Below are 22757 nucleotides of genomic sequence, written 5' to 3'. Positions count from 1 at the left end.
CCCTCGTTTCTCATTAATCATAATCCAAGACCGCGGAACCATTATTACCAACAATATCAAAGAAGCAAAAGGAACGATTCTAATAGTCGAGCTAATTGCCTTGAGATCGAGATTTATGGTAGCAGGGGGAAAAATTAAAATTTACTCGCGAAATTTCTATTACGAATTTTGCACTCAAGCGTAACCGTTGAAATATGTACCGAATGAATGGCTAGACGAGTCGATTGCACCGTCTCAGAGGACGTGAATCGCTGCTCGAAGGATTCTCCTAAGCGTCACAGGCGTCTCGAGTGTCGATTTCATAATTCCTATGAAATCGACTTGATGCTCGTCAAGTACGGTGCTTCGTCAACGCGATGCAATCAAGATGTTTGGATTGCAAGCTCAGCTCTTTCATTGAAACAAAGCGGTTGTTAATGGGGCCGTGTTGCATCAATATTGTCAGGGTTAAACGCAATTACGCGACCAACACAGAGAACGGTTATGTCAGTCGTTGTGAAATGCCACCGTTTAGGTGAATCGTTCGTTTTCATTTTCAGGGTGTCACGCTTCATTGCGCTTAATTTAAGGCCACCATGTGTAACGTGCGTGAAATTCGTTGGATAAAAAAAGAAAAGTGTTGCACGAGGGAACAAGAAAATCGACGACCCGTACAATCGAAAATCGCGTAGTATGTTGCAAACGGGTTTTAATAATTCCAACGATATGAATCACGTTCAACGATGGTGTTAAAAATGTGTAGAAGAATAAAACGCAAGGACAAGCCGAACGCTCGCTGCGATGGTTGCAGAACACGATATAATACCGCACATGGCACGGTTGTTTTCTATGGTAATTAGCATACGATGCATTCTAATTAATTTATAATGTACATTGTACGCGTATTATCTGTGCCGCGTGGGATTTGAATGGGAAAGAAAAAAGGGGGATGAATTTGCCACGCGCGACCAAAGTCGACACGAGCGCGATGACCAAGCCAACACGAGAAGCACGAAAGCTAAAAAGCCGGTAAAAACAAACGAAACGACGAAAGAAGTTAAAGGAGAAGAAGCGTAGGCCGAGGAATGCTGCCAGGGCAGGGAACCGATCGGGCCTTTAACATTCCACGCGGAGGGGAAGGTCAGATCAAGGCTTCGTGGAGTTCGATTTTCGGCGTCACCGGCGAACTGAACAGGTGAACGAAATGGTTTCCTGTTTCGCCTTTCACGTTCACGCGAGGCTTACTATACATCTCTACATATACCTGTGCGCGTCTCTCTTGTCTTTGAATCACTCTGTGGTGATCAGTGTCCCCTTGCAAACAAGACGAGACGTTAATAAATGCACGACGATGCTACAATTCTGATTTCATAGCGAATCAACTCGTTTAATTGAAGAATAAATATGTTCAGTTTGAGTATTATCGTTTTCGCTCGTAATAGTACAAGATCATCTAGCCGTCCTCCTTTATCTTATGGCGAAATGATGCGCGCGAAACTTTCCCATACAGGTTTACCTCCGCGGGAATCCGCGAGGTCACACTCTCAAACTGGCGATCCATTGGCCTTTTCTTGAAACAAAAGAATTGCCTACGCATCCTCTTCGAACGAATAAAAATAAAGACGTAATGACAACTTCATCGTCCTCTTGAATTAATTTCAGATGGTAGTGGAAATCCGTCAGCGAGCAGGACACTGTCAGGAACTAATCAGAATCTGGCAATATCCTCGAACAGCCGGTCTTTTAAGTGACGACATATCTCGTCAGCGACTCTAAACGGCTGATACCGAATCGCGAGCTATCTCGTAAGAAATAACGAAAGGGTTAATAAATATTTTAGTTACCGCACCGTAGCGATTGCGCGTGTATGCGTGTGTACGTGCACGCAACGGAGCAGAAACGTGACGGAAGGCACTGCACCTTCCCGCGGAGAATCCTTTCGCAGGAGAGCACAGGGGAATGAGTACGGTCATTCCATAGCGAGGAATGTTGCTCTACCAGGTCGATAAGCACCCGTGGTACTACCAGAGATCTCGTAGGCGCCACGACTCGTGCTGATTAGTCGATTCCAGCGCTACTGCCACCGACCAGGTTACTTACGCGTTTAGGAAAACATCCTTTGACGCGGAATACATGCCACACGAGCGTATCGTGATAAAATACGGTGGCTGTGGAAAAATCGTCGAGTCTCTGCCCGTTTACAGCGTTTCAAAGGATTAAGTAAAAGGGAGTTTGCGGCGTACCGACTAAAGTACCCCCCATATATCGTTACACTCTTATCTAAATTACTATCGGATACATCTTGAAAATGCAGTACAGTAGAAACTTGGTTTAGCCTTCTATTTATCCAATCTACAATTACACAATACCAGCGTTCATAAACGGGGAACACGGTTCTTGCTTTTTTTCTTCAAGAATATTCAAAAAACATCCATGCCAATTGAATGCAAATCGCTGATGTTTCCGTTAAAAATTTTCTAGCCCCTAGTACTCTACATATTTCTACAATGTGACTATTATTTCTTCTGGTACCTCAATTATCCATAAGAATACCTGAATTCTTAATCAGCGCGCCTCAATGCACCGAACTACTTTAGCCGAGTACCAACTGTATTAATTTCCATTACGCAACGCCAATTAAGCGTTAATCAGGTAAATAAATCTGGAAGCGGAGAAAGTAATCCGGCAATAATATTAAATCCGCCTTGGTACGCGTTAAAAGCACAGGACGGTTTCGAACGCGATTCGTTAACGGATCCGTGCGTCGCGAGGTCTCAACGAAACAGCGTGAAGAACGTCAGCGATCGATCATCCTTTTTACATAATCGGCTGCGAAGAAGAAAAAAGCCGACAAAGAAGACAATTCTAGATGAATCACCGTGCCCGTTTCATTTTATTATGTCATGATTATCGACTAACTACGAGGCCGATGCTCAAAGTGCGAAAACATGTTTACGTTCGCGAATATCGTCTTCATGGCGTGTTCACGCGTTGACGGGCTTGATATCCGAAATTTTCGACGCTACACCTCGATCAACGGATGAAAGAATTAATCGCGATCGGTGATCGATTAAAGAAACACCGGAGGGAAACCAAAATCGGCTTCAGGCGTCGTATTTTCATTCAGGATCGCTTTTGATATCGATGACATCACACTCGCTCTCCTCGATAAGACGCTCAACGAGTCCGTCTGTGCTACGAACGCGAAAAAGAACGTCGATAAGATAGCGAGGAAACGTAGACGACGTTCTCGTAATAAGATGAAAAAGCGATCGGAGCAGTGGTGCATTTCGATGTTATTTAAACAAGTTTCGATGCTCGAGTCTCGATCGTAGAAAATATTTCGTTCCCAATTCAAATGCTCGGTTGTGTATACAGCTGAAAGCTGCGAGCGAAACAGTTGCCAGGAAGGGAACTAGGAGAAGGCAAACTACTTTTAAAACAGACTGTTAGCCAAGGCACGAGTGATTCCTAGAGATCACAAATCTCGAGACGGGAATCCGTGTCGCGATGCACTGTACGGACAATGCTGTGAATACAACGGCCGAGGAAATGGTCGGCCTTAAAAGCAACCTCGCAGAAAGATGTAAGAACTTTTACGTGTATCGAATTCCTTTTGTACCGAGGCTGCGCCTCGTCCTCGTCGCTTTTCGTCCGGCCAACGGACAACTTTCCGACCCAATTCTAGTCAAATCGACACCGAGGACGAATGAAATATCGTACGTGTACGTATCGAAAGAATTTCGAGCAGTGTACATCATCAAACGAAATTGAAAACGAACGGCATAAATTCTCACTCGATCGAACCATATTGAAGCGCATGTACATTTCACGCGGGGAATGCATCGGGAAATAGAGTATTTCCACTACAAAGTGATGTGTCGTTTCGTTTCTACGTGACTGACGGTCATCGACAGGTTGTCGATAGTTTACGAAACATTGGCGTTACGTAACAGCTACCAGGTATGCGTTATCCATTTCACGAGGAAACGCCAGCCAAACAAATCGAAACGAATAAATTTTTCCGAGTTGTATAAACTCGAATAGTGATAAGCATTGTACAATTGACCGGAAATGAGCCAATGGCAGAGGAAAAAGCTTCCGTGGAAATGTTTAAAAAATGAGCTGAAGATTGACCAGTAGATACGAACTGGCAGAGAGGAAACGGGGTAGGAGAGTTGACCTCTCGCCCCAAGTGGTTCGAGGTGGTTCTCCGGAGCAGCTCAAAGAGCCCTGGCAACATGATTGTGCAGGGAAATGAGGCCTTTCTGTAGTAACACGTTGGGGCAATTCACGTTTTCAATACCTTCACGGAGCGGGATAGATTCGCAAACGGTGGGAACGTGTGAGTACGTATCGTTGAAGGAATCGTCTCCTGGGTAGTCTGATGGCGTCTTTGAACGAACCACTCGCGGGTCAACACACCGGATGAAAGAGCAGGGGAGAAACATTTTTCTCCGCGATCAATACTTTTTATCGATTAGTCGAGAAGAGTTTACTAATTCGTTTCGGTTACTTAAGTCAGAGAGGAAGAGAAAGTCAGCAAATCTGGTAGAGATCATTTCTAGAAATAATTAGATATCCTGCGAATAAATTACGAACGTTATTACATAAATACGATACGTTAATGACCAGGTGTGTGGTGCGGTTTCATAGCAGGTAAAGCGGCTGCGTTTGACACTGAAACATTGCAATTGCGACCTGTCGTCGACATTACCAGAGATCGACCTGGTTACGGTTCTCATTATGTCCTTGAATTTATGTGCACTATCCGTAAAATATACTCAATTTTACGGGACGATAGAAATAAACGGACTAGTGCGTTTTGTTCACCGCACTGATGTAGATATTGAAAGTCAAACGAGCCAACTTCGATATTCCCACAGAACGATTGCAATTCGATCGAAACTGGCTACATTTTTTAACATTATTTTCTGCGTATTTTTACGTTAGTAGGATTAACTTCACGGTGTCCGTGAGTGATGAAAACGTGAACTACCATGCTGTAATTAGGCCAAGTTTCTTCCATCGGCCTTGGACAAGAGAAGCCCCCTTAATTCACGATATTGTACTTGGTTCGAGACTGCTGTTACATGAGTCACGTTGAAGTGGTTGAAAATTACCAATTGTACCTCGAGGTGTATAATTATTATTTGAGTAAAAAAAAATCTTAACGCAAAATCAATTAATTTCGTAATTCATCAGTCTCGATGCGATTAGTTTTTATTTTTAGTTGACAGGCTGCAAATGTTCATCGAGCTGGTTGCAAGGTCGACAATGAGGAACGAGAATATGGACAGCAGTTGCAGATGAACACAGAAATTGGCATAGCAATGCAAGGCTGCGCGTGCCTCTTCAAATGGAGAGGCTGTCCTGTCGGAACAAAAGACTCTTTTTGTCAAGACTCGTTTCAGTATCGATCCGGATTCAAATTCCGTTCTTTACGTTGAAAACCCTCCTTCGGGATCTATACACAAGCGCTGCACCGCCGTTGTTCGCATGCTCGACATTTGCCCTTGTGTTCTTTTCGCTACATTTTTTGCTGCTTTATTTTTCCAATGTTTGCAATACCTCGACAGTTTCCAGTGGATAAGCGGTGCAGAAGAATTTCTAATCAGCGTAGAAATTTTAAGTGCATTAGAAATGCGACAACCGAGTGCAAATGAACTACACATCAGGGATTATTTTCTTACGTTTGTCCTAAATGGCCAGTTCAACTGGTGTACAGGGAAATGGTACACGAGTTTGGAAGCGTGGCAATTTTTCTTAGCCACTTCCTGTTTCTCAAACTTCTTTTCGCCGCGACTATTAAGTAACTTCCCGGGTAACTGAAATTCCAACAAAAGCTCGGAAAATGGATGAGAACGGCGAACAGAGTGACACAGGGTGGGGCTTGATATATTCGTGGCGTAAAGGTTCCGACAAATTTCACCGCCATATCTCATCTCTCCGGACAATAAAGACGCGACGTCATCCAAGATTTCATTTTTGCAGACGTTCCAATGAAATTTACGCGTTCGAGGCTCCAGCCAAAGAGAGTCGACGACTTTGATGGCAGCGAAAGCATGAGACGGCATGTAGATTGATGTAGATTCGAAAATTATGGCTTGTCTTTTTCTACTTGACAGAGTGTTAGCGAAAAATTCCCTTTTTATCGTAGCTATTTTACCAGACGTTATCCTTAGAACCTGGCACATTAAAACGGCACGTGGAAATTACAAAGTCGTTTAGATATACCGGTAATTATCATCATCCCCCTGTCTGTAAACAGGGTCAGATCCCCGATACGAAGGGACATTATTCCATAAACGATTATCGGATTAACTCGTAGCGGAGAAAAGCCAAGGTTAATGATCACTATTAGGGCACCGTGGGAGCTCGATTAACGTTCCAAGCTGACCTGAATCAAAGTTGGTCGTCGTCGCTCAATTTCACGTTCGCGAAACACATTTAACGATCAATCGATCTGAGACCTACGCGTTTACCTCACCTTCTTTATATTCATGAACGAGTTGTTTCATTCAAACTTTTTTCGTTACGCTTGGAAACCTGAACCGGGACGAAGCAAGCGAAAAGAGAACAAATGGCGAGTTGCGTTAATATATTCAATTTTTTAACTATATATAGAAAAAAGATGCGTCGAAGAGACACCTAAAGTTCGACTGGCATCTGCGAGAACACCGTTCAGACACACGGTATTTCATTTAAAACTCTACTTAGGCACCGCGCCATTCCGAGCACTTGTCACCTACATCTAACGCGCGAGAAGATTATTCGCACCCAACGTGCGGAAAGTTCATTCACCCCTCGAGAATGGAAGGAAATTGATATTGAAAATCTGCGAATATCGCTGTTAACTGAACGACTAAACTCTAGGTTCCTGGTCAATCGAGGGAAGATACTTGGTATTCGAAGGTACTTGCTATTCGAGCTACGATTTCCCATAGTTTCGGATCATGTTCAACCCGGAAGCAACGAGAAGACAGACCGCTTACGCGAGTTCGCAACAGAGAAGAAGAGAAGACGAGGGATGCGCAAGGGAGCATATTCGAGCAGTAACCGCATAAGTGCACGTGTGCAACGATGCGCATCCGTAACATGCATCTGCACGTGTAATAACATAAGAAAATAGAACGAAATAGAAATTGACGCGTCGCTGCATTCGCTGCCACTTCTACGGCTCTTCAGTTTCTGCAACCCACTGGTCCATACAGAGTGGTAGTCACTCGAGGAACTTTGGCATCTTTCTGAAACTAGGATAATTGGCTCTCTTCGTTCTGCGTCTCTTCTCTTCTCTGTCCGCGAAAGCGAATTAACAGAAACCATGGGACTAAGGACGTTTTCTGTTCTTACTCGTTAGCAACGAGAAGTGATAATTGCGGATAATACGCGTATTTAAAAAACGATTTATAAACAAGTCAGATTAAATTCCATCCGTGGCAATTTTTAGCTTATCGGGCCGCGTATTCAGCTAGTTCCTCGAGCATAATTGCGCGAGGCAGCTTTTCAAGCTCGATCCGAACTCTGGCACACCGGACAGATTACGCTAGACTCTCCGGCTGGCAGAAATAAAACAGGAAAAGGGGAAATTACACGCTAAGGATGAGGTAGGCGCGTTTCGAGACTGCGTTTCTCCGGCAAGCACACAGTTAATTTCGAGCGCAGTCAGGAAAGTAGCATGGCCTAGCGGTTTGTCATAATTCAACGTGAAGGAAAATCATAAGTGCGCTGCTACACCGCGCCTCTAAAGGGCCTCATTAACGTTAAATTCATTGTACGATGAAATCATACGACCAGGGCTTGTCTAAATCCATTCGACTCGCGATATCACGATTCATTATACGACTAATTGCGACTTGGTCGATGGAATCATCCGAAAGTGCCTAACTAAACCATAAATCGAATGTATTGTTCGATTCGGGCATCCAGGACGACGGACAGCGCAATCCGTAAAGCCCTTTGATGTTTCTAACCGCGTAAACGCGGGGCAATCGTGGTTTTCTATCGATAGCAATTAAGCCCCGATCAGTGTGGCCTGTATAGTACGATATTACATACCCGCCGGTTATACATCACGTCGCACACGCGTGCGTATCAAGCCGTCATGGTGTACGTACGCGCAGTTGTGAGCAAATAACGACGCGTTCAGTCATCGGAGCGTATCCTCGATTCACTCCCCTTTGTGCACACCTCGCTATAGAAAATATTAGAGCACTCGCTTAATTATAATAATTGCCACGAGATCAATTACGAGTCTCGACGAATGGTCCTGGTCTTCCTCATTAAATACATATATAAATACTAATGAGCATTCGTACACTCCTCGAACGATTTACTCTCTCCACGAGATTCCTGTTTATGACGTTCACGAAACAACGCTTGGGTTAAAAACCACGAAACCCAATCGCAGAGCGCAGGGTATTTACCTTGAGAGGATGGCATGGTTGAGCAACGACCCTCGTGAAACGGAACTTTTCTCAACTGGCACTCGTCGAGTAACGAAACCACACGTTATCACTGAAATCCGCCACTGAATCACCGCATAGTCTCGCCGTTCGAGAAAGCCTGATGAATCGGACGCGAGCGTGTATAAATAACGCCTCCGACCGGATGCAGCGGACGCGAAATCCACACGGTACGACGGTCGGAACTGAACTGACGTCCACTCTCCACGACTGCCTACTCCAGCCTCGACTTCGACGAAACAAGTGTACGTAACATCGTGGCGCTCTGCCTACGTCTGGCGATGGGATCGAGCGTGTACACCGCGAATTAAAATGGTTTCGGATGCTCAACGAATGCCTGGATAAATCGGAGCGATATCTTTAAAGGGATTAGAACGTAGACCAGGACAAATGTCAACTCGGAAGCTCGAGTGTAATCGAATCTTAGCCGACTAGATTCGAATCTTTTACAAGTTACACTGTTATCACCGACAGAAATGTTCTACCTGCCAATTCCTCTTTTCATTTTTCAAAGTACTTTGAAACCAGTTTGTCTACTCCCAGTTGATACTCGTTACGCTGGAATTGACTCAGATCACCGAGTATACATTGAACTTGATCCCATCCCTGGTTACGTGTTCGCCAGAAAAGGCAGGCGATTAGTCGAAACGATAATAATAGGTGGTATCTCATTAAGAATTCGATGACTCAAACCGATCTTCCTGTTGAGGAACTAATTTCTTTCGCAAGTGGTGTTTTTTCGATGACGAATAGCCGACTAACCTTGCTGAACAGTTTCGTTCGATGGTTTTACGAACGAGTTATTGCGGATTTTGTGCGTGCCGCACGCGAAGGTGTTCGAAATGTTACAGAGGAAGGTGGATGTACTTATCGGATTGATTTGGATTGATAACGTTATTTCTGGTAAAAATGGGAAAGATAACAGTTTCGTGTATCGCAAAGGGAAGATAAGACGGATCGATGAAAATTCTTTCAGGTGCTGCTACTTCAAAGACTCAAAGGGAAACGTTGATATTAGTGATCGTATAAAACCACACGACTATATTCGACCTACTTTTTGCTAGACATAATAATTGCAATGTTAATGAAAGTGCTAATACAACGTATCCGCTCCATCTACCCTGTACTATAACTATATCGAGGCTATATTTCTTCTTCGATAATTTTTCATAACTATTATTTAGACTTTATCAGCGCACCGTTTTATTCCAAAGCTTTATTTACTGTTTTAGGACGAAACACGTTGGAAACTGACGAAACGGCCTGTAGAAACGCTTTGACGACGAATCGATGAAGAACGAAGAACGAGGAATGACTGCGTCACCATCGTTCCTCTGTCATAAAAATTGATTTGCCTATAGACCGCTAATTATCTCGTCAGCGTCGTGGCAAGTATAGGTTCGAATCGGCCAAGAACGACAGTTGTTCGGTGTGTACCTTCAATCATCGATCTGCAAAGGCTGGCACCAAAAGTTAGCCTGAATTCGATTACGACTCCAAGAAGGAGTGGCGTTTTACTTTCATAATACGACACGAAACGCGAATCAAAGCTTAATCAAACCAGACTAGCCGCACATATACGCGGCTAGTGGATGGTATAATGCTGGCAATGTTGGTCAGTTTATCCGAAGCCAACTAAATTCGTTACCATAAGCAGTTAGAAAGCTTGTTTCACTCAGAGTTTATTCCTCGCTTTGCCTTATTCGCCTTATATTTAAAGTATCTTCTTCAAACGTTCCTGCCTTCGTTCCACGCCAATTAACAATTCAGCTGATTAATTGCACACTTCGAAAAGCTCCCTATTCGTAACTAGGTATCCCTGACGAAACCACAAATTCGCATCGAACGAATAAACGTCCAACGAACGCAACAGAATAGTTTCTGGTTGAATTTTGCTGGGCCTAGTCGTGCATAGTTAGCCAACAAGGGGAGATACGTGGCAAGGAAAAAGCGTGCTATGTTTCTTGTCTCTATTGATTAAGTTACGGACGCGCGGAGAGCGTACAAAGGGGTTGGCTTCCTCGTCGAGCGTAGCTTGATGGGCCGAGAGGCCGTATTTGTGTTCAATCTTGTTATAAATCTGACGATGATTATATTGCACATGGAAGGAGGACCGCTTATGTGCACATGTGCACCGTACATACGTTTACTCGAACTCGTAGGTATAACCACACCACGGTTAACGAACTCTCGTTAGAGAAACCGATGCCCGTGTTCAACACTGTGCAACACGCGAGCAATCGTCGTGGAAAGTAACTTCGCTCCTTGGATTTTTATTGCACGAGGAGAGACTTTTACGCGCTGTAAAATCCGATTAAGCCCCGCGATTCTACGACGCACCGTGTCTTCGCTCGTCCGCGATACTCGGAATTACTTCATTCAAATCGCCGCAAATGGAATTCCATTTACCCTCGGTAAGGAAAACTGTAGTTGATTGGAGTTCCTTAATTTCATTTAAGAACCGGGTATTAAGATAATTTTTTGTCGCTACTCTTTCTTCTCCTTCTTGCCACTCCCCTTGCTAACAGAATATATCTGAAGCATCGCTGAAGTAACCTCGACACCGTAACTGTTCCGGTGGAAGCCGCGAAAAAGAACGGGATGCTTGCCGCTCCAGATACCACGGGCAATTCCATCGACTGCATAATTGATATTTCGGGGTACGTTGTCCCGCGGATGCGGACCGGTTTCCTGATCAGCTGTTCGCCAGTTCCGTTTGCTCCTAAACACCGTGTAACGTCCGCGTACATAGGTAATGCATGCAAACTCGGCCTGATCGGCTTAATGAGGATGTACTCCGTCTGAATGACGAGTGCGAATTACGCGCTCGCGCGTTCATCGTCTCGATGCACCGTATAAACGTCGATACTAATATTGCACGCGTCGGTGCACGTGTTGCATTCATTCCCATTTTTTTTCTCAACCGCATCAATGATACCAGAACGAGCGCGGACTCGATTTACGGTTACCGCAGCGATCGTGAGTCGTTACTTTGCCCCGTATACGTTGTTAACCACTTGAGCGAGATGCCGCAGTCATCCGTGCTGTTGGCAACTGGTCGATTTTCAAATTGAAATTAAAGGTTGCCAGAGAGTGCGAGTTTTTACATTCCGCGATGAGGGAACACGCGATCTACGATCGACGATCGTTCGCGTTTCGATTCGACGCGAATCGGTTTGGCGCGAGCGACGACGTCGTGCGAGTAATTCTTCTCGCGGGACAATTAACGGCACGAAAGAAAAAACGCCACGCTATTAATAACCCGCACGCACATTGTACCAATCTCTATAAATACCGTGGCGAGGGTAACGTCTACTCCGTCGCCGTGGTACACCGTCGGAAACGTTCGAAAATAGTCGAGGGGTTTTTCTTTTCTCTTACCGCGGCGCGAAAACGTGAGAAGCGTTTCGGGACGAAACTGATGGGATGCAAAGTGATTTTTGTCACTGCACCGTGTCTGTCGTCCCGTAAGGTGCGATGAGAAATGGTTTCGGTCGGTAGCTAGCCTGGAACGAACGGAGAGACGTTACCGTCGAGACTGTTGTTCGTTCGTGAAATAAATTTCGCGCATCCATTTGCGTCTCAGGCGGAAAATTTGTAAATTCCGCCGAAGACATTTTTCAACGCGACGCAATGGATGACTTTAGTTTTTTCCCCGGGCGGCTTTCAATTGTAACTGAAACGTAGCGCGATAAATGATAATTAGTATGAATATTAAAACAAATGAGTCACGAGCCAGTTTTCAAAGCGACTCTGTTGGTGACAATTAAAAAACGCTATCGTCAACGATTGTCGAGTCACGTCGCGTGAGGAACCTTTCAAACGAATAAAAAAATGAAAAACGATTTTTGTTAATTATTTTCGAAATGAAAAGTGCACATCGCAGGTCTACGATATTATTTTTATAAAAGCTTCCATCAATTATTTTCCGCTGAAACAATGGCTCCTGCTGACGCGGCCTCTGACGTACGCGGTATCGACAGGTTATGCGAGTAGGCGTTGACGATTCAATGCGGTAATGTTTTAGTAACCTTGCTCGTTTCTACTACAGCAGTTGACGCAAAACAACGTACGCGAAATAAGAGGGAACAGAAATCATCTACTCGATTCAGTTGCGACACGAGCACAGTCCTCGTAACGGTATTTAAAATAAACATCCGCACTCCACCCACTCCTCCGACTTCCCACAGTAAAATCGTAAGCGAACAGGTGTAAACCGTTGCCCATTTCAACTTTTATCGACGTCTTAAAGGATCGCGTAAACGCCTACGCGAGATGCGAGGCAGCACGTGCGAGCCAGCAAGAGCTATCTCGCAGGACCGGGAGCCATACGTGTAAGTGTCATTAATTAAACTGCAGGCTATGCGACTTCACGCGTTCGTCTGATCGTATGTAAAATACCGATGTAAAATGGTTCTAACGCAAAACGCCTGATTAAAATGAGCGTCGCTCACAAGGACGTCGTTTTTTTTCCATCTCGAAGGAAGCGCGATGAAACTTCTGCCTATTGGGACTCACGACCACTTTCCACGACGAACGTGTAGTAGTGCGCAAAATGCAGTCGTACGTTCCTTTACACGACTCCAGGGAATTGCATCGAGAAGCTATTGAAAGTTTCTTCGGAGAAGTTCGAGTAATTGGTTCGACTCTATGCGATCGTGGGTGGATGGAGGAGACAGCTGTGCGCAGGACACGTTTCCTATTACAGTGGGAATAAAGGTGCGCATTGATCTCATTAAAAGTTTCAAATTAAATATATGTATAGGCGGGTAAAGGTGTAAGAACGAACGTGGATATGCATTCCTTAAATATTAAAGGCTGGAAATATAAAGTAGAAACGTACATGCCTATGTACATGGCGTTATTGGAGGGTATAGCTATGAAACTCTCGCTAAAACAGTTTGAAATTCAAACCAGTTCCATGTATAAGGTGTACAGCGTTCTAGGAACATGATCCATTTATTGAAACGTGCGAATACCACCTACGCGCAATGTAGTTCAATAATGCTAAGTTGGATCGTCGGAAACGTTGCGGAGGGAAACTGAAATTTAATTTCCACAGGTAAACGCACCACTTACTATAAGAATGCACGCGGTTCCGGAAGCGACAGAGATTATATGTGCCGGTGAAAGCGATACTCTCGCAGATTGCATTCCTTCGCCTCCAGAAGACGCTGACATTAAAATCCCTGTCTCTATCGGTTCGATTTTATAATCGCAATCGACGAAGAACAGTTGTAAATTCATAAGGAATTTATTCAAAATTTCATTCAATATTCTTTTCATTCAGTTTCGCATTAAAAATGTTTCCGTGAAAATCTTCCCAATGATTTACTATATCCTGAACAGATCTCGTTTCTTCTTTCGCGATTCATCATCATTGAAGCGCGGGTGCATGAAAGGGTTGTTCTGCTAATGCCGGGGAATTTTTCTGCAATTTATTCTACAGCGTCCGCAGACGTAATTTATAGAGACGTATCGCATTATGTGATTCACATAAAGCGGATGATAAACGAACATCCGCGTACTGATACATTCACTACTGTAACAAGATCCATTGCTATATAAAGAGAGAGGGTTAAATTGTTCTGTGCTATTTCCAAATTGCAGGTACATTTCCTCGAACCAGCCTGACATTTATTCTTCAACATTTCAATTAGTCATAATTCAATTTCGATCGTTCTGTACGTTTCAACCACACTTTCTAATAATAATTTTACAACTTTTCATGCCTCTTTCTCTCTCTCGCTCATTCGAGTATGTACCCGTTTGTAACGAGTTTGTATTTTGAAGCATCATAATTCACATCTCCGTGCATCTTAACGATGTTGCAATCAAACAGGCATGTGATTTTGAAATGCAGGTGATAGATGCAATAACGGCACCTGGAGCGAAGCCGTGCCCTTATTGCGGACATCGGCCACGTGTATACCGCATTAAAATAAACGAAAACGTACGGTCTTTCACCGTTCGAGCATTGTTTTCTCAAAATCAAATTTTACACTTGAACCCTCAGTGGCAGCTATTGTTACAATCGAGCACACCATCCTAATGTACGTTCAATATCGCCAAGTCCTTTCAAAGCCATACTTATGTTAAATAGGATTGTGAAACACAATATAAAGGGCCTCGGAAATACCTCAATTGCCTCTTTCTCTCTCTGTCTTCGACAGGAAGTCGGCTGAAGTCATTTCATGGGAACCACAGAACGTATCTAACGTTCGTATCTATCAAGAATATAAATGCTGCCAAGTAAAAACTTCTCTACGTAACGAGAGAAGACTGTAAAATTCTATAATACTGGAGACGAGGTTCAACTAGATCGTGACCCACATTGTAAAAAAAGTGCACCTCGAAAAGGAGAGAGTAATTAAATATTCGCGAGGTGAACCACCCACGCAGCACGAACAGAGGCCCCAAATAAATCGTGTCCTTTTGGAAAACATGTCTGACACGCTGCCAGCAATTGCAGTTGGCTCCATCAATGACTAAGGACGCGACAGCCAGCCCTGCTTTCTATTTACCCTTTATTTAAACGCGTGCTCTCATTCTGCCGTCTGGCAGAATCTCAAAACCTATCTTCCAAAACGACACGCCTTACACCCGGAAGCGCCGAAACCCACTCAACTGCGGACGTTATCGCCGTCCAAAAGTTTTCACCGCTGAACAACAACGTTTCAACGGCCCTATAAATATTTCACGACAACTCCGCGGTACGGCGAGCGATTGTCGACGGTCCGTGAAGTCCCAAAGTAAATTGGAGGGTATCATGCAACGCGAGCCACGGTGACATCGTGTCCAAAGCAGCCAAGGCCATTTTCGTCGACTAATCACGCTTCACGCGACACAATCAGCGACGTCTGCCACAAGCTCCGCTACCAGTGGAAGGAGGGCACGATGGAAAGAAGGGAACGAGAAGGGAAAAGATGACGCTAATAACGAAAGCGTCCTGTCGCACGTTCTGAGAAAGTCCGCGCTGGTCTCGGTCTGTTAGCCAGCTCATTCCCACGAGAGTAATTCCCAAAGTGTGCCGAGGAAGCTAGGAGGAGGGAAAGGATCGGACCGCGCGTCTATGCGATGCGTTACGTATCCACGCGCAGGTTGATATCGGTAAATCGGTCCAGGTAGGATGACTTTGGACCGGTTTCAGAGGCTGGGTCTGTGTTTGCTTGTCGTCGAGAGAGAGTTTCGAGTCTTGAGTAAGCGTATCGGCACGTCGACGCATGTGGATCGTCCGATCGAGCCAGACGGTCACGTAATACGCGTTGGCCAACTGCGATCGATGGTTTGGCAGCCCGCATGGATCTTCCTCGCGGAAGTCGATCGATCGACCGTCCCATTAACGCGATCGAAGCGTACGATTCGTCCTTACCACCCTCTACCATTTTCTACGCCATGCTAGCCTTTGAATCGACTTCAAAAATACTTTAGATTGGAATCTTAAGCGAGTGCGCATACGATTAAAATGAAATTAAGCTGGACATGTGTCACAACGTATTAGAAGCGTCTTAGTATTCGTGCATTAAGTTATTCGTTGCGACAGATGCTTTGCTGGAAAGGAGCATCGATTTTCTTTTATGTCAATAAATGACTCGTTCGTTTCTATTCATCATACATGGCAGAGAATCGAGATCTTATCAGAGCTCGCGTGGTACTGTACCATTTGCATGTGATCATTTGACCTTTTTCTATTTCTGTTTTTTGCTCAAAATATTCCACGTCTTTCTCCTCGTGTACCTCTGTCATACATTTTAAACGTTTCTGCTGAAACATTTACAATCCAGACGTGCGGATATGTTCATGAAAATTCATATTTTCATAAGTACAACCGAACAAGTGAAATCTGTACAAGGGGTTGTTCCATCCCCTATATATATTGCAGCGTACAATTTACTCCGATTATTTCGTATATATTTGCATGCCACGTCCACTGCTCGCATATTCTGTTGCATATTTAAATCTTCCATAAATGCATAAACATCTGCATTTTACATATTACAAAAACAAATAACCATCGCACGAATACGCATTACCCTCGAATACCTTCTCTCTTTTGCAATATTCATTGAACGCTACGCAGTTTATCAGAGGACAAACTTTAAGCTACAAATTAACGCTGATAATCCTAATCAAAATATTTATGGCGCGTCGAAACAATTGGAATAATTAATGGCTGAATTCGTTACGCGTAATGTCTTTTAGTCGCGTGAGATGCGTTGGAAGCGGTCGGTTGTTTTCTAGGAAACGCATTTAACGGTACGGAAGAAAGATGATTAAGAAGAAGAAAAAGATAAAAATAACTGGATTAAATTGCCGGGCGTGACGAGAGCAACGTCTGGCGTCTTAATTGCGTTTATAAGCGTTTTAGACGGGGGGGTTGATGCTAACGCACAGTTAGTCGGACGATTTTATCGCCCTTACCGAGTCCTTTGCAGAAAATACCATTCTGACTTGAAAGACCATTCTGTCTTTCACTTTTCCTTCTGAATTATGCATGAAACGCGTTTTATTTTGGAGCATCTGCATGGCACTTTCTCTATAAGATCCATTGCTGGAATTAGGATACCCAAAGGAATTATATTCCACTCTTCCTCCTTGTTATATTTTTAACTACACGTTCGCTCATTGATTCAAAACACCCTTTCATTGATAAAACCTATCGATATCTATAAAAATATATAAGGTATATTAATAATGATTAAAGTCGTCGTTTACAAAAATAGTACACGAAGACTGTAATGGAAGTTATACTTGGTAAGACCACAATTAGAACGCGTCGTTATTAGAAGCTTTCTACGTCCAGTGCCGTGCAATTTTTATAAATAACTACACGAGAGTGCACCGATAAGCGACGATAAGCTGCTCATACAACGCGGTTAATTCAAGCAAAAAGCCATTTATACCGTGCTCGTCTAGTGTTCGAGTGAACATTCAGTACCTTTGGAATATCGCGATTGGAATCTGAAAATCGGGGTCGACCATCAGCTGATAGACACGTCGCAACTTCCCATACTATACGCGCGTTGCATAATCGATTCCGTCGAGAGCCCGCAACACTTGCATCTGGATTACCAAAGCGTTGCAACGACGCTGCGAGCTGTTATTATTTCGCGTTTCAGTCGAAATGAAATCAAACCCTTTAAATACATAGCGAGGCTCTATGATCTCGTACCGCGTAATAATGAAAAATTATAACACGGTTTGATTCGACGCGCTGTTCCTTAACGCGCAACCGTATAACTTCGTTCCTCCCCTCGTTATTAAAATCTCTGGAAAGGCGCGGTTCGACGCGATTTTTAAACGATTCTACAACTTCCTCTCGCGAATTTTACGTAATCCCTATTTCGCGCGTCCTGATTCGTTAATCGTCCTCATTGACGATCCCCTTTTTTTATCCGCGGCGCGCTTTGTGCCCGTCCAATTCGGAGCGCGAAACACCGCGGATAATGGAAACGTATCGGGGACAGATCGTACATGGCATTGTCGATGCAGCTGTGCCACACACGCTGCGTCATGTATTATCGATTCTAATTCGCGTCGATACGTCAACGCGCCTAATTAGCGAAACTCTTCCAATCACTTTGCCCTTCGAAATTATTACGCGCGCCTTTCGTAACGAATTTCCATTTCGCGATCAGAGGACCCGGCAATTATAATTATAGCCAAAGTACTTGGCTTGCGTTTATTAAAACAATATTCCAAACGATTAGCGAATAATATTGCACGCAAAAGGTAGACGTATCTTACGAGCGATCCACGCGTTATCACGTTCATTTCGCGATACGTATTATCGCATCGTCGATAATACGCTCCGCTAACCGATCACTGTCAATTGAACAAGCTGACACGACAAACGCACGGTAAATAAGAAATTTATTTGCCAACGTTATTCATCGATTGCGTACCAAGCGATCGTCGAATATACACGTTAGTTGGGGCGCTTAGACGTCGGGCGTATTAGAGACTTCGATGCCTCCTGCTGGGATATAGGCGTATCGAAGTCTCTGCTGTGATGATGGATTCGTTGATAATTCTCACGACAGTGTGCAGTAAACCGCTTAAGAAGCGTAGTCGTGCTGTTCGAACAGAGTTTAGCATTAAAGGAACGGTGATAAGGACAGATAATGTATCGCGATCGATTAAGTGTCTTCGATATCGGGTAATACATACTTCTGCGCGATGTTGTCGTGGTTTCACGGTTTTCGACGAGACGAGCTGCTTAACCGAGCGATCCAATGGAAATTGGAGTTGATATCGAAATGGAAAGACTGACGTCTTGCTTTTAGAGATCGTTATCTCGTTTTTATTGTGGAATTTCGAGGGCGATTCGTCGTGGATGGATCTCAGAATTGATCGAAACGATATTTGGCTCTCGCGACGATATCGAGTAGAGGTGTAGACGCGTTACATGTTTCGAATGAAAGCAAAGAGAGCGCGGCCACGATGGAAAAGCAATCTAGATTCGAGCGCACCGACAGAGGCGTAAGTACGCGGCTGGAATGTCAGGCCGCTTAGAAAGGCGTCAATGAGTCGAATCAGGGTGAACGCACTCGGTGCTGATTTTCAGGTCGAAAGTCATGGTCATTCGCGTGGAAGAAATGCAATTCCTCCTCGCCTGTTCATCCTCTTGCCCATCGGACATTTGATTAATTTTTTCCCAACAGGTTAAAACCGTTTGACACTAATCACTGTCCTAGTATCGAGCAAACTGGCTCGGCTACTTTGCATCTCAGTGGAACGTAGCAGAACTCGTTCCTCGCGATTCGAATGCTTCGAATAGCTCGCAAAAAACTGTCGATTATTCGGTACGATCCGAGATATCTTTATTAAAAGCTCCATACGGCACGTTTCACGGGGTCTCAAAGAGAGTAATGGGATGCAATCGGGGCTAATGAATGCGATGGCGCGACTTTTTCCGGCCGGAATTTCAGTCACCGCTTTAGTAGACGGGCAACCGTATCGTATCGATCGCGAATACGAATCGGATGGGACTAGGGCATCATCGATTCAACGCGAGGATCGTGAGAGTGAACGCCTGGTGAGAACACGTGGAAAAGTTTTCATCGTTGCCTGGTGAAATTATTCGAACGAAAGTTCTCCGCGCGATTTAAAGGGGGTCGTCGGTGGTACCCGCGACGGGTTCACTTTCGAGGGACTCTCTGCAAACTGTGCACAAGGTGAACATCCCCGTCGCGTTCCACCGCCATTTCTACGCTTAATTATCGATGCGTGCCGCGTCACTGTCTTTTGTCCAGCAGTGTAACCAGTCGCCGAATGACTCAGTCCTCCGTGTCATCCCGTGAAGACCAATTTCGATAAGAACAGATCGATTTATCGAACCTTCCACTTGTTTACTCCTAATAGGGAAACGATGCTACGTGACTGATGACTATTGTTCATTGATAACGAGATCAATGAGTGTTTAACCTTTGAATCGCGTTGCGTAACAATTTCGATCGTACTCGTAGCTTGGTATGACCCTTTGAATTCTTTTATTATCGTCGTAGGTGTTTGTAGGACAACTTTTGCGTGACATTTTTTCATTGCGTTGTACAATATGAGCGTTTCTTCACGAGTGGATTTATTATTATAACATCAGATAGAGCGATTTTTGTTAGCCAGATCGATAGAGAATCACGAGTGGTCGAAGAATGTTAGATAACGACATAATCTATCATGGTTTATCTATCGTTTACAGAGTGTCGTTCCTTTAAAGAGTCTTCCAATGCTGAAATCGTCAACGTCAATATTTCATTGTCTACGTACATGTATATGGTTCACGCTTCTGTGCTTAAATGGCAAATAAAAAACGGGCACGACTTCAAACCTTAACATTACCGATATTTGTTTCGTTACTCGAACGTAAAATCGTTTCAATTAGATATTAAATAACGAACGATGTATAATTAAAGAATGCAGACTACATTCGAGTCTCGAAGATAACGTTCTTTCTTCGCAACTGCCAATGGGCAAGAATAAAACGCACGAGGATGGGGCTGAAAGGTTCCTCCGCATCGAGGCGGTCGCTGGTTCCGCGTCCCACAAAAGCGTAGATACGCCGGCTGGGATAGATTTTTCCCCTCAGGTCATCTCTCGAAATATCGCACCGCGAAATGAAGAGAACCTCTTGATAAGGGCGCGCGTTTGATCGCATTCCTGGCATTGTTCACCCCCGACTTCGACACTTGCGCCGACCACGTCGATCGATGTGTTTCCGTGTCGCGGAGAAATTCTGCTTCCCCCGCGGAGGGTGCACAAAAGGCGAGCAGCGTCTTTCACGCGAGACCTTTACATTTTTATAGAAACGCTGGACGAAGGAATTTACCTTTTATAAGAAAAGACGCGATTCCGTTTAAAAGCAATTTCCATCGTCATCGCGCTTGGGGAGATGTTCGAGGTACATTTCTCAGAATGCTGCTGCTAATAAGGACGCTACGAGACATGGTAATTTTATCGGAACGTATTCTTTCCGCGTACTAATTGAGATACAGGTGCTCTTACGCAACAATTGCAAATGTAGGTCGCATAATTCCTTAGAACGATCCGCGTGCAGGTAAAAATGAAGTTCAAAGACTCCTTTCTCGTAGAACGAAATCGCTACGGTTTACGACTTGGATTAAAAATGCCTCCTTCGATCATTTCTCCGTAGCACTTTGTTCTACTTCAGTAGGAACTCCTTGCCAAAATTTTCTGTTCTATCACTGCCTCAAGCGTAAACGCGTGGACCATGGAATATCAGCGATGAAAAGAGCCCAGCTGAAATTACAAGCGCATCAACCAGCTTTTTCATAGGCTACGTTCGTGTATTTTCCTGCGCGGTTGGGAAAAGCCATTTCCGCGGCCGGATGGGGTCGAGACGGTGGAATCTAATCGGGAAACATCGCACGTTGAAGGAAAGTCGCTGACTAATAATTTCGCGAGTAATTTAGCTATTTAATCCACGTTCTCTAATGAAAAAGAAGAAAATATATCTACCAAGAGCGTATCGTTTTTACAAGCATTTTGCGAGATAATCATTAACGAAATAGATAAAAAGTCTAACGCGAATTTATCGTTTACTCGAACGAGATTACGGTACAAGCGCAAGACGACCATGTGGTTATCACTGAAAACGCTTTCAAGAGTTTCACGTGACTCAGCCTTGAATCGCACTCGAGCTTCTTTCTGCATTAACGCGAAACGAACCGCGAGACTCGTTCATGCTACTGGAAACAGCATACGCGAGCGGTTGTGTAATAGCTCGAATCTGTCTTTCAACGAAAAGTTTGCACCGTTGCGAGGTGAGTTCCTGGTGATTTAAATGAGTTTGCACGGTCAGCATTGGAACGTTTGAACGATTCATTTCGCGTCGCTTGTCCCGCATAAAGAACACCAGTTTTCCAATCAATACAACTCGATGCAATTATTATGAACCAGTCACTTTTGGAACGCGCGGAAATTCGATCGATACTCGCTGCAGAATTCCACGAAATTAATTGCAAAGTAAGAAGCAAAAGAGAGTCGAGCAGTCGAGTAGCGAGATATAAAATGGCACGAGCAACGTGATGTCACACCGCGCGTGCATTTTAAACAGACTCCGGCCAGGATGGAGCAGTAAAAAGCGTATGAAAGATACATGCGCCCGTGCATTGCGCGAAACGCGAGCGAGATGAGCACGAGCGAGCTACAGTGAAACTTAACAGCCCGTATATCCGCGAAAATCGAATATGGAAGACGATTCTGTCTGTACTAACCGTTGGATGCAATTAATACTCCACTAATTAACGGTTGTCGAGATTCTACGATTGCTTCGATCGCGTTCGAGCCATTCGTGGTATTTAAAAAATTCACTTTCATAATAGGAATTTTTCTGAAACACTCGAAACAGCGTAGCTCTGAAGCATCGTTTAAACGTTAACTCCATTCTAGAATTGCAGGAAACGGATCGCACATCGAATAGAAATACTTGTTTACGATCGTTGCAGTGGACGACACTGAACGCGCGAATAACGCGTTTACAGGAGACCTTTAATTTGATCGACGAGGACAGGCGAGAGAGCAGTAAGAACGAAAGGCAAAATTGACGCGTCACGTTCGAGGATCTCGGGGGGAAAAATGCGAGCTCCAGGAATCCTTTCACTCCGTCTGCAATTTCACGCGCACGCCACAGCAGCCGCGTGAAAAGTTTATGTTAACACGTGCCCTCTCACCTGCCGCCAGCCGGCAGGTTGGAAATGGTTTAACAGAAGAAAGTTCAACCGGTCCTGGATCGTTTGCCGTAACGGACTGTCGAAAATTCGCGTGTCTCGAGTTATCAACACCTAAAAGTATCTT

The 22757-nt window shown here is 44.3% G+C and overlaps 1 protein-coding gene across 6 annotated transcripts in view; it reads right to left on the bottom strand.

The window, feature by feature from the left end:
• Synd (protein kinase C and casein kinase substrate in neurons protein Synd) overlaps positions 1 to 22757 on the bottom strand; it is a 39952-nt gene that overhangs the window by 10024 nt on the left and 7171 nt on the right. The window contains exon 1 of one of the 6 annotated variants that reach the window (XM_076893577.1): positions 8406 to 8648. The exons of the other annotated variants lie outside the window; for them this stretch is intronic. The gene's annotated coding sequence lies outside the window, so the exon portion shown is untranslated. Of the gene's footprint in view, positions 1 to 8405; positions 8649 to 22757 lie in introns of those variants that run through there. 6 annotated transcript variants of the gene reach the window in all.

This window comes from Xylocopa sonorina, chromosome 4 (assembly GCF_050948175.1).
Source record: "Xylocopa sonorina isolate GNS202 chromosome 4, iyXylSono1_principal, whole genome shotgun sequence".
NCBI lineage: Eukaryota > Metazoa > Arthropoda > Insecta > Hymenoptera > Apidae > Xylocopa > Xylocopa sonorina.
The sequence above is the reverse complement of the archived record's forward strand: the minus strand, read 5'-3'. Positions and strand labels throughout refer to the sequence as shown.